A 12,004-nucleotide genomic window follows, 5' to 3' on the forward strand; every position below is an offset into this window, starting at 1 on the left:
CTGTAGTAATTGGTGATTTCTGAGAAGGTGGGCAGTATGTTTTCTGAGGCCCCCTCCAGGCTGAATGGATAAGAGGCTTGGTTCGTGTAAGCTCGAGCGGTCTCATCATCCCCTGAGGTTGCCCCATACTTCCGCATGTCCGGGTACCCAGAAAATAACATGCCTCACCTGGTCCTTTTTTTGGAGCCACTTGTGCTAGGACCTGACCTGCACATTTACCTATCCTTCCTTTCATATAGTTCCTGCACTCCTCTTTCGAGTCTGTTAGGATGGTTTAAAGATTTTCTGATCCGGTTGCCTTCGGCAATCGCTAGAGCAACTGTGAATTCCTCTCCCTCATCAACCGTACCGTTTTTAATGGATGCGCTAGGAAATTCTGCACCCTCCAAGTTGAGTGCTACCACTGCCATTCTCACGTCTCTTCCTCTATCTGGAAGCGTCCACATATATTGTATTTTCTTTGACCGCCAGTTTCTCTTTGTATTCTGCTCTCGCCTTTCTCCTAGCCGGGTGTAGGTTTGGGTCCATGTTTTTGGGGAGCGAGCAGACTGATAGTGGCTCTGATGTTGTCGGGGATGTCTGCTCCCTTTTCTAGTATTTTTTCTAAGTTGTATCCCAACTTTTCTAAGATTCTTCTGCCGCTTCTTGTTTGCACCAGCCTTTCCTTTTGCGTCTCTAGCTGTGCCTCTTCCAGCTCTTCGAATGTATTGTGAATGCCGAGTGCTAGTAACTTCTCGTTTGCTGTATGAAGGGCCATTTTATACGCCTTTCGAATAATGGCGTTGATTTGGTCCCTTTCCCCTTTGGGTTGTTTGGAAGTATGGGAGGGAGTCGGTCACCCTACTTATGATCAAACTTCTTACGTGTTTCAGAGTGTAGCTTTCTTTTATGCCACGTCTTCTTTGTGATACTGGCTATCATTCTTGCCACTTGCGTCGCAGCCAGCTTAAGCCGGTTGATTGCGAATCCGCATCTCCTGTTTTTTTTTTGGGTTCACAATCCGAGGAATCTGACACGTTCCCTCTCCGGAATGTGGCTTCCTTCGAGCAGGATTTCTACCTTCTCCGGGTTTTTTTTTTCTCTTTGCATTCTGAGAATCTCTGACTCTTCAGTGGAGCACGCCAGTCCTCTTTCTTTCACATACTCTTCCACACACGTCACCGTTTCTTGTAAACTTCTTTTTTTTTGTCCTAGCGTTCCCTGGTTGGCCCATATCGTGATGTTGTCCGCATAAATTGCGAAGCCGATGTCCTCGATCTTTTTGAGTCTTCGTGCTAGTTCTATCATCACTACGTTGAAGAGTACCGGTGATATGATCAAGCCTTGCGGCATGCCTTGTTTGGCGTGTTGACCTTTTCTCCTCTGAGCTCCCCGATTCCTACCGTGGCTGTCCTGTTGCTTAGGAAGGCCCTGGTGTAATCGTGGATCTTCTTCGCGCAGTTGGCGGTTGTTGAGTCCCTCCATGATGGTGGCGTGGCCTATATTATCAAAAGCACTTTTGACATCTAGGGCCATGATAACATTTTCGCCATTGTATGGGACTTGCGTTAGGGCTTTTTCTTTGATCTGAAGGAGGACGTCCTGCGTGGACAGCTTTCCCGGAAACCGAACATGCTGTCCGGGTAGTGCCCCTTCTCTTCTAAGTGTTGCTTTAGTCGACGGGTGACTATTCGCTCAAAACGTTTTCCCAGGCACGACGTTAGCGATATCAGCCTGAGGTTTTCTATTTGGAGCTTCTTTCCAGGTTTGGGAATCATCACCACCGTTGCGTGTTTCCACTCCTCTGGTACCGTTCCTTTCTCCCAGTGCTCGTTGATGAATAAGCTTGCCAAGAGTTTCATTCCTCGTATTCTTAGAAAATCTGTCGGCCTAGACTCAAATGAATGCAGTTAACAGCTGAGAGAAACGATTTTCTTCCACACTTTTCTTAATAAAAATTAGAAACAAGACTGCATCATTCCATGAATGTGAATGGCTGGTACATTCAAAAAGAAAAGCACTGGGACCTTGGAGTGAATTGCGATATGTGTAAATAATGAGTTACAGTATTAATCTCGTTAGTTATAGACAGCCAGACATCAATCAGGATGTTTTGCTATGTTGAACAAGGTAATAGATAAGCCTGTAGTTGCAAAGGTACTGTGTACTTTTTGCAACAGCACAACAGTGGGACGTTGTAGGTTTATAGGAGATTTATTTCAATAAGTTACTTTACAGTGACAAATAAACCTGCATCCAGCTGAACATGCCGTTGCTGTGCGTATTTAAGGTACCACTGGGCAGCTCCATAGCTAATACATAGTTTTATATTTCATTTCAGTAGAAGCAGTATGTCAAGCCTCAGCAGCATTGACATCACCCTTGCTTTTTTCTCTCAGCAATGCGTTATGTATGCATGGTTTGATATGCACTGAGAGAATTGTGTGTCGGAAATTTTTTGCCGCTGAGCAGGGTAGTGCCCCTTCTCTTCTAGGTGTTGCTGTAGTCGACGGGTGACTATTCGCTCAATAAGTTTTCCCAGGCACGACATAAGCGATATCAGCCTGAGGTTTTCTATTTGGAGCTTTTTTCCGGGTTTGGGAATCTGTTTTGTGTTTTTTTGTTTTGTGTTGGGTTTTACGGCACATAGGCAGCTAAGGCCATCATGCGCCAAGCCAAGGTATAGAAATGGTTTTCTGTAGAATGTTTAGGAATATGAAAAATCGTCGATGGTGTACATAGCCTAAAAATATTGAACTGCCTGGTAAAAAACACAGAAGAATTCTGGAAATAGCTAATGGTAAAAGCCACAGAGAAGGTAGGGTAGCCTCAGCAGCTATCCTTGGCTGGGCAAGGATCCTGAGGCTCCCAACTAATCAAATAGAAAGCCTCAGCATTCTTCTCAGTAATGAGAGAGTGGCTGAGGTGTACCATGCAATAAAGCAAACCAGTGGTTCAAAATTTAGTTTTTCAAGTACCCCTTGTTACGTTTGGAGGTGCCAACATGCCAAGAATATTCAAGCCACTGGGAATCATCAATCTACAGAGGCTTCAAAGGGCCGTCGATGTGGTTGCAGCGCCACGAGTGCAGGTGGTGGCGTCTACAAGGGTCCTTCCCCCCCCCCCCCCCCCCCCCCCCCCCTGCTGTTTACGGGGTGAAACGGCCCTCCGCTGTCTGAGAACGGCTTTGGTGAACCTGTCTTTTGTTCTCCACGCCGGACCCACCCGGGACATGTTTCTCCCGGAGGGGACGACGGGGGAGCCGGCGAGCGGCGGGACTGCAAATGAGCCGTGGCAAATGCGGCCGGGTTTCACTAAGCCGACGTCGCCGGAATCCTCGTGCTTCGAAAACAACTTCGTCTTAGACTGTGCTTTTCCTTATACGTGGAACCTTCTGCAAACTGCAGTGGCAACCTTTAGGTGCCATGCTCCACGTGAAAGCTTCTGCAAACTGCGGTGGCAACCTTTCGTTCCCACGCTACCGCTGTGAAGTGCAGGTGACTGACCTTCGACGCTGCCATGGGACCCCCCTTCGGGCTATTCATCACTGAAGCCTGGACAGCGCGGACCATAATCTGCTAGAAGTGGCAAGAGTGTGTGGCTGGGGGCGTCCTGGAAGGCGGACCCGGAAGACTGGGCACGTGATCTACATCACAGTGATTCGACGCATTTTCAATGAACTAGATTCCCCAACTAAGGACCTGGGGACAGGGGACCCTATTTAAGCAGCGATCTGGCGTGTGTTCGCCAGCTCCCGATTCACTCTTTCGAACTTTGTAAAAATGTAAATAAACCCTTTCAGTCTCTTCTTCACCTCGAAGCCCCTCTCATCTCTTCGTCACCCCCCCACCACAGCAGTCTCCCGTTCCGGAACCCGGGGACACCGACCTTGGCGAGAGACGGCACAGGCGAACCAGGGGCCCGCATCTAACACCCTGCTTCTTTTAAAAAGCTAAAAACGGAAGGTATGTTTACAATGGCATTATCATCTAAGAGCAGTGCTGGATGAAAAGGAATGCATTCATTATAAAATTGAGTAAAATACTTTTTTCTCAGTGTTTCAAGTTTCACACATGAAAACAAAATGTGATTAACAGTAAGATCATCTCCGCATTCGCAAACAGGTTTGTTTTGCTTTGTTAGCAGGAAATTGTGCGTAAGGTGCATGTGGCCAATCCAGAGACGGCATAAATTCACTTGCTTAAAACGTTCCTGGTGAACACATGATTTAAATTCACCTAAAACCAGTTTTACCAAGTGTAGTTTATTATTCACTTTGCTGTTCCATGCGGACTGCCATTTTTCTCTTAATTTACGCTGTACTAAGTTCATGCAATCCCCAAAAGGTATATTTCCTTTTTAATTTCCTTGCCACGAGCTTTAGCAGCGCAGAAATCTGCCCTCTCATTGCCTCTTATCCCAACATGACTGGGAACCCAGCAGAGTTTTATGTTTTGCCCTCGAGCTGTCGCTGTTTCTATCTTGTGTATGATGTCACCAAGAATCGGAGTGGCTGCATTTCTAGAGTGCAGAGCTGTAAGTATACTGAGGGAATCTGTGTAAATAATACTGTTGGTGAGGTTTTCGTTTTCTTTTTTTTTACGGCCACACAGACTGCGTAACATTCTGCAGTGAAGATGGATGAGCACTGTGGAAGTCGTACTGTTTCCTCCGACTTCCCTCGGACCATTGCGCTTCCTACGTAAACGTCCGCTTTTGAACCATCTGTATAAAACTGCATAAAACTACTGTATTTTTCTTTGAGTGCAAGGAATTCTTGTAGTATATGTTGTTGCGGAGATTGTTTTTTATGGAACTGAGTAAGAGTGAGATCCCAGATTGCAGGAAAATTGTACCACGGAGGTAGTGGACCTCGTCTCCGAGCATTGTCAGGTAATGTATCTAGTACGCCAAGGTTTTGGCACGTCTTCAAAACGCCGGAGGAGTGGCCTCATAGCGAGCGGTTTATTGTTAAACAATGTTCTAGATGGGCACTTTGTGACTATTGGGTAACATAGGTGTTTGGGCAGTGAATGGATTTTTAAAATGTATGAGCATGTGAGCATGGTTCTTCTATCTATAAGTGAAGGTTCGTTGATTTCTACATAAAGACTATTTATGAGCGACGTCCTGTAAGCACCAGAGGAAAGACACAAACCTAAATTATGTATTGGATCTAGTCGTTTCAGGTATGAAGGTCTCGCTGACCCGTAAACTATACATCCGTAGTTTAAGGTAGAACAAACAACAGACCGATAAATTTGTAAAAGGCACATCCTATGAGAGCCCATGTGTTTCGTGGAAAGTACTTTAAGTATGTTCAAAGACTGGGAGGCTTTCTTTTCTAGAGCATTAATATGTAGTAGGAACGTCAGCGTTTTGTCAGATAATGCCCAGAAATTTTACTTCATTTTTTATAGGCAGTTCGATTTTGTTTAGACGTAAGCTGGGGTTGGATTGTAGGCCTCGTTTTAGTGAGAACAGCATGCCCACTATTTTCTGTGTGGAGAACTGGAATCATTTTTGTCTGCCCATGTCTCTAGTTTGTTTATTGCTGTTTTATTCTCTCGTATGTTGCTACATTGGGTGATGTACAAGCTATTTGAAGGTCGTCAACATAGACTGAGTACATCAAGGACTTTGGGATTATTTTCCTTATGGAATTCATCTTTACAATAAACAGTGTTCTGCTTAAAATACACCCCAGAGGAACACCCCTTAAAATAAACCGCTGAGGAAGATACACCCCTGAGGAAAAGCTTGGAGAAGTCTCCATCCCTTTGTTTCGGCGGGCCATAAACGTTAACGACAAAGATGCTCTTCCCTTTCTTTTTGGGAATTATTTCAGTTATTACGCACTCTAGCTTGGTGTCTGGGATTTCATCCTGTTCTATGGTGGTAATTCTCTTACTAATTAGGGTAGCTGTGCGTCCTTTCTCCTGGCAATCATAGCCCCTCAAGGTTGGGGTTATGTTGGTCTCTTGTACAGCTGTTATGTCAGGTTGCTTCCCTTGTCTTTCTATGAATTTTTGCAAGAGCCCCTGCTTTTGTCTGTGGCCCCTGCAGTTCCACTGCCAAAACTCTATTTCTTTGTGTCCCCCCATGATTAATCGTCGTTTTGACTGTTGTCCTGACTTTCAATTCCGAACCTTCTTTCGTTGAAGAGTCAGTCTCTGGCTTCGCTCGTCATTCTTTGGGTATTTTGGTTCTTGGCATAGCTTTTGCAGTTTTGCTCTACTATGCCCACTTTCTGTTCTATGGTTGCTACCCTGTTTACCATTACATCGTTTGCTTGCTCGATCCTCTCGAGTTTCTCGTGCATTTTTGCATTTTGCTCCATTATGTACTGCATGAAGTTCTCTAATTTATCTTGGGATGGCCCTTGCCCCATTGCTGGGGCCTGGGTCGTTCCCTTCCTTGGAGACTCCAACATTTTCACGACCCTATCTAGATTCTCTTGGAGCAGCCTGTTTTGCTCACTGGCTTGCTTATTTGTTCCCTGAGCCGCCTATTCTCTTTCTCGAATTTCTCCTCTCTCTTTAATTTTAGCCGTGTCAGGCTGCAGTGTTTTTGGAGGTCCCGCTTACCAGCTCTCCTTTTCGTTGCCGTTCTTCGTTTTTGCCTGGCCCGCCTGCGCCTCCAGTGGTGGGAAGGACTCGTCCCTGCCCCTGCTCTGGCCCCTGGTTCTGGACTTGCTTCTACCGCGCTGACCCCCAGGCTGCTTGCCTTGATCCTCTGGAACCGCCTTGCCCTTGCCCCGGTCGTTCTCGGCTGTGACTTCGGCATCTGTTCCACGCTCCTTTCTTTTCTTCGCTGCGGCTTCGCAGCTCTTCTAGCTTCTTGAGTTTCATGGTGCACTCTTGTTCCTGTGACATGGTCCCCGCCGCAGGTGAGGCACTTGGCTGTGCATTTGTGCTGCTCCTCCGGGTTCTTCTGTCCGCAAGTTCTGCAGGCCTTGACCTCGGGCGTGGGACATACGTCCGAGCGGTGCCCAAGTTCCCCGCAGCTGTAGCAGGCCTGCCTGGTTGGTCTGTATGGGTGCGTCCTCAGCTCGATGTTTTCATATATGACCCATTTTGTCACGATGGGTCCGTCATAGGCTAAGAGCGCCATCTTTGACTTCCCCAGGGCTCATGCCGACATGATGGTTACCCCTTATGTTCTTACTTGTAGGTTCACTTGTAACTCTTCCATCATTATTCCGCCCGGAATTCTGTGGATCACAGCTCTTTTGTAGTCTCCTCCTGTGGCTGGGTACGGGAGTACCTCGCAGCCCTTTTCTCCAAATTGCAGCTTCTGGATTTTCGCGATTGTCTTGGCCTTCTCTTCGTCCGGAATGCTTGCAATTACGATGTTGGATCCTGGTCTGATCCTTGTTATGAAGTCCTCCGCCTTGATTTTTCCTTTGAGTTCTTGTACGATTGCTCTCGTGACTTGAAACTGTTCTAGTTCACTGATTCGTAGTCTTCCCCTAAGCCGTAGGATTATCTTGTAGTCGTCCTCAGGCAGCGGCGGCATCTTCCACTCATCCGTCCGCCCGTACGTCTTCTTGTCGGTCACTGCTATGTTCCCTCGATTTGTTGGGATTCCTTGAATTTGTTCCTCGCCGCGGCTTTCTTGCCTTTCGTTCGTCTCGGTCCCGCCGTCTGCCATCTGCCCGGGTCTCTGTCATTCTCTTCCATCGCCTCGGCCGTGCCCTGGCGTTCCCGCTCCTCGGGACTCACCACGTGGTGGCCGGCTCTGCCTCCATCTGATTTTCCGCCCAACTTCGGACTAAATCGGTGTTGCGTGTGCTTGGAGTAAGGTCTTGAGTGCCTCGGATCTCCATCGCGACCATGCCATGGCCCAGTCGCACCGCGGAGCGCCCTTCGAGGCCTTGTTGGCGCTAGGCCTAGTCGCGCCGGACCGCGTGGAAACTTCGGATCCCGATTATAGTAAAAAAAAAATGGGCCTACCGGTCCGGTGTTGATGTCCACCTGATCCTCCCAACTTCCGACGTCGATTCAGCCGAAAATTTCGGTGGTCCAATGTCTTTCCGCACAAGTTCTCCCAAAATCGCGGAGCCCATGCGACGCATGCGGAAGCTCCCGCGGCGACTAAAGGAGAGACGCGATGGAGGGTTAAAAACTGTTCAAACGGAAGTTTTGCGGACCATTCTACAACACTCTCATTGACCTTTTTCGCCTATCTCCGTTGCTTGCGAAATTGGTTAATTAATATTGGCTAATTACGGAATTAAGCACAATATAAAAATAGTGTGACATGCTCCATACAATTGCCAGCAGTATGCATTTGGTCGCGTAGTCTTCAAGTGCCTCGGCGTATTTTTAAACCCTGGCTAAATTTAGCTGGGACACCCTGTATATGGGGAGCAGTGAAACTGAGTTTGTTCTAGTAATGTTGGTGTAGGGTGCCTCGATAGCTGCGCTGCTTTCGAAAGGCTCTGGCAACGAGGCACCCTAGTGGTATGCAGAGCGCGCGCCTACTTGAGCCGGCCGTACGTGGCACAAAAAAAGCTGACGTCATGTGTCGAACCTGACTACGTACCACCAGTTATGCTCATGGTTTGACCTCTACCTACATTCAAGGTGAAACTTGCGGCCACGGTGACCTCTATAGCTGCATTCAAGGTCAAACTTGCGGCCCCGCTGAGGCTCGAAAAGCAGGCGTACTCAAGCTTTTCACTCCAGAACCTTAATCTCCCTGGCTACGTTTGTGGCCAAGCGACTGGCGGTTTCCATAGATAGCCATACTGACACACAGTAGTAGCATTTTTTTATTTGGTAAACATCTTGCTTTCTTCGAAACGGCATAAACTTCGGGACTATAACACCTACCGCAAGGGTATAAGCAGTAACTGCAACTAGACTTGCAGTGGTCGTGGGCACGACCTTTAGAGCAAACGTTCGAAGTGCTTTGGGGACAGTGCTTAACATGGTGTTAACCCCCTGTGAGGCTGCACTCGCAACCCCGCTGCTAGATGCAGCGGCTGTACTGGCAACATTAGCGTTGTTTAGCGCAGTGCTCGTCACGTTGGTAGCCACGTGCTCTCCACAGCAGGCGTCGCATCGATCACACCTAGCGTTGCGCTGAACGCATCAGAGTCCATCGGCATTTTATGGAGAACCCACTTTCACGCTGCCGCCGCGGTCGGGTTCCAAAAAAGGATACTATTGAACCGGAGTACCCGCGTTCTAGTCCGACCGCGGCGGCACCGTTTCGATGGAGGAGAAACGCAAAGGCGCCCGTGTGCTGTGCAATGTCAGAGCACGTTAAAGATCCCCAGGTGGAAGCAATTATTCCGGAGCCCTCCACTACGGCACCTCTTTCTTCTTTCACTGCGTCCATTATCCCTTCCATTACGGCGCGGTTCATGTGCCCGCCGATATGTGACAGACACTGCACCATTTGCTTTCACCAAAAACAATTTTTTTCTATTCCGGAGCCCTCTACTAGGGCACCACTTCCCTTCTAATAATGCCGCCTTTATCCCTTCCCTTAGGGCGCGGTTCAGGTGTCCGCCGATATGCGAGACAGATACTGCGCCATTTCCTTTCCCCCAAAACGAATTCTCCCTTCCCTTGCATGCACGGCAGCACGCCACATTTATTTCCTATTGTGTATTTGTGGATGGGGTATATTACCCCCTGCCCCTATCCATTTTTACAAGCTCTACCCCCTTTCTTTGCCACTCCCGGTCCTTTTATTCCCACTAGCAGCAGCTTAGGTGCTTCAGGTTTCGATGGCAGATGCCGCGGGTAGCAAATTTTCCTTCCATTTTTATTTTATTGATAAACAGCCACTAACTACGGGCGCGGCTCGGGCGTTCACCGAGATTAATGAGACAGGCGTCACTTAGTTTGGCCTCTAGCTGCATTCAAGGTCAAACTTGCGGCCCCGCTGACGGCTCGAAAAGCAGGCGTACCGAAGCTTTTCGTTTAAAAACCTTAATCTCCCTGGCTACGTTCGTGGTCGAGCGACTGGCGGTTTCCATTGATAGTTATACTGACACACAGTAGCAGCACTTTTTGCATCTGGTAAACATCTTGCTTTCTTCGAAACGACATAAACTTCGCGACCATAACACCTACCGCAAGGGTAGAAGCAGTGACTGCAATCAGACGTGCGATGGTCTTGGGCACGACCTTTAGAGCAACGTTACGAGTGCTTTGGGGACAGTGCTTAAAGGCGCACTCACATTAGCGGGAAAACGCGCAACGCAGGACGTTTTCCGCGCGCCGCTTCCCGCACAAGCCGGTTTTTCTCCCGCGGACAGCCTCCTTTGCCGTCCCGCAGAGCGATGGGTCCGTTAGCTATTTTTCCCGTGCCGCTGACGAGAACAGCCAATGGGCGCCGACCGTGAACCATGACGTCGGTCCCAGTTCAGTGACCCCGTCGGCGGAGGCGGAGGCTGCGCGCGTCCGGCCGGCCGGCCGGTCGGCCGGGCACTCGGCGGCTGCTTTGCCAGCATGGACATGCGACTTGAGACGGTGCCGAAGCGACGGTGCAGAAGCAGCGAACAAACAAATAAAGTACGATTACCGTAGCCAACAGCTCATCGTTCGAACCAGCCATTCTCGAGACAAAAAGGGCGACGGGAGGAGAGCTAGCAGACGATCAAGACGACGACGCGAGAAAAGTGTGCGCTTTCCAGTCTTCTCTGGTGTCACGTGACTATCGCCTTCTCTTTCTGCTCGTTCGGGTCCTCCCTCAGCGCCTCCTCTCTCTACATTCCAAGACAACCGCAGCGAGAAAACGCGCGCAGTGTGAGCGTCATTCCGAGGAGCTGCGAGACAGCGTCGACGTTGACGCTGTGCCGCTGCGGGAAGCTTCCCGCTAGTGTGAGCGCGCCTTAACGTGCTGTTAACCCCCTGTGAGATTGCACTCGCAACCCCGCTGCTAGATGCGCGGCTGCACCAGCAACGTTAGCGTTGCTTAGCGCGGTGCTCGTCACGTTGGTAGCCACGTGCTCCCCACGGCAGCCGTCGCATCGATCACACCTGGCGTTCCGCTTAACGCATCAGTGTCCATCGGCGTTTTATGGAGAATCCACTTTCACGCTGCCGCCACGGTCGGGTTACCCGCCACCACGGTCGGAGTACCGCGGCGGCAGCGTTTCGATTAAGGTGAAACGCAAAGGCGCCCGTGTGCTGTGCGATGTCAGTGCACGTTAAAGATCCCCACGTGGTCGAAATTATTCCGGAGCCCTCCACTACGGCACCTCTTGCTTTCTTCTTACATACCCTCAATTATCCCTTCTCTTACGGTGCAGTTCAGGTGTCCGCCTATATGTGAGACAGATACTGCGCAATTTCCTTTCCCCAAAAACCATTCCGAATAATTTCGACCACCTGGGGATCTTTAACCTGCTGTACTGACATCGCACAGCACACGGGCGTCTTTGCGTTTCGCCTCCATCGAAAAGCGGCCGCCGCGGTCGGGTTCGAACCTGGGAGCTCCGGATCAGTAACCGAGCGCCCTAACCACTGAGCCCCCGGCTACTGATCCGGAGTTTCCGGGTTCGAACCCGACCACGGCGGCTGCGATCCGATGGAGGCGAAACGCAAAGGCGCCCGTGTGCAGTGTGATGTCAGTGCACGTCAAAGATCCCCAGGTGGTCGACATTATTCCGGAGCCATCCACTACGGCACCTTTCTTCCTTCACCCCCTCCTTTATCCCTTCCTTTATGGCGCGGTTCAGGTTCCGGCCGAGATGTGAGGAAGATATTGCGCAATTTACTTTCCCCAAAAACCATTTTTTTTTCAGTTTTATGTGATGCCGGCCCTCCCGCTTGGCCGAAGGTCAGTGTCAGAGGTCAAGGTCAAAGTCGAGATAGTTGGTTTAACAGCCGCTGGTGTAGCTGACGTCATGTGTCGAACCTGACTACCATCATCTATGCTCATGGTTTGACCTCTACCTACATTCAAGGTGAAACTTGCGGCCCCTGTGACCTCTAGCTACATTAAAGGTCAAACTTGCGGCCCCGCTCAGGCTCGAAAAGCTGGTGTAGTGAAGCTTTTCGCT

The 12,004-nt window shown here is 49.4% G+C and overlaps 1 protein-coding gene across 1 annotated transcript in view; it reads right to left on the minus strand.

Moving 5' to 3' along the window:
• The window catches only part of LOC144115330 (histone deacetylase 8-like), a 55,921-nt gene that overhangs the window by 11,112 nt on the left and 32,805 nt on the right, over nucleotides 1–12,004 (minus strand). The window lies entirely within an intron of this gene.

The sequence above is a fragment of the Amblyomma americanum genome, chromosome 1 (genome assembly GCF_052857255.1).
Source record: "Amblyomma americanum isolate KBUSLIRL-KWMA chromosome 1, ASM5285725v1, whole genome shotgun sequence".
NCBI classification, from domain to species: domain Eukaryota; kingdom Metazoa; phylum Arthropoda; class Arachnida; order Ixodida; family Ixodidae; genus Amblyomma; species Amblyomma americanum.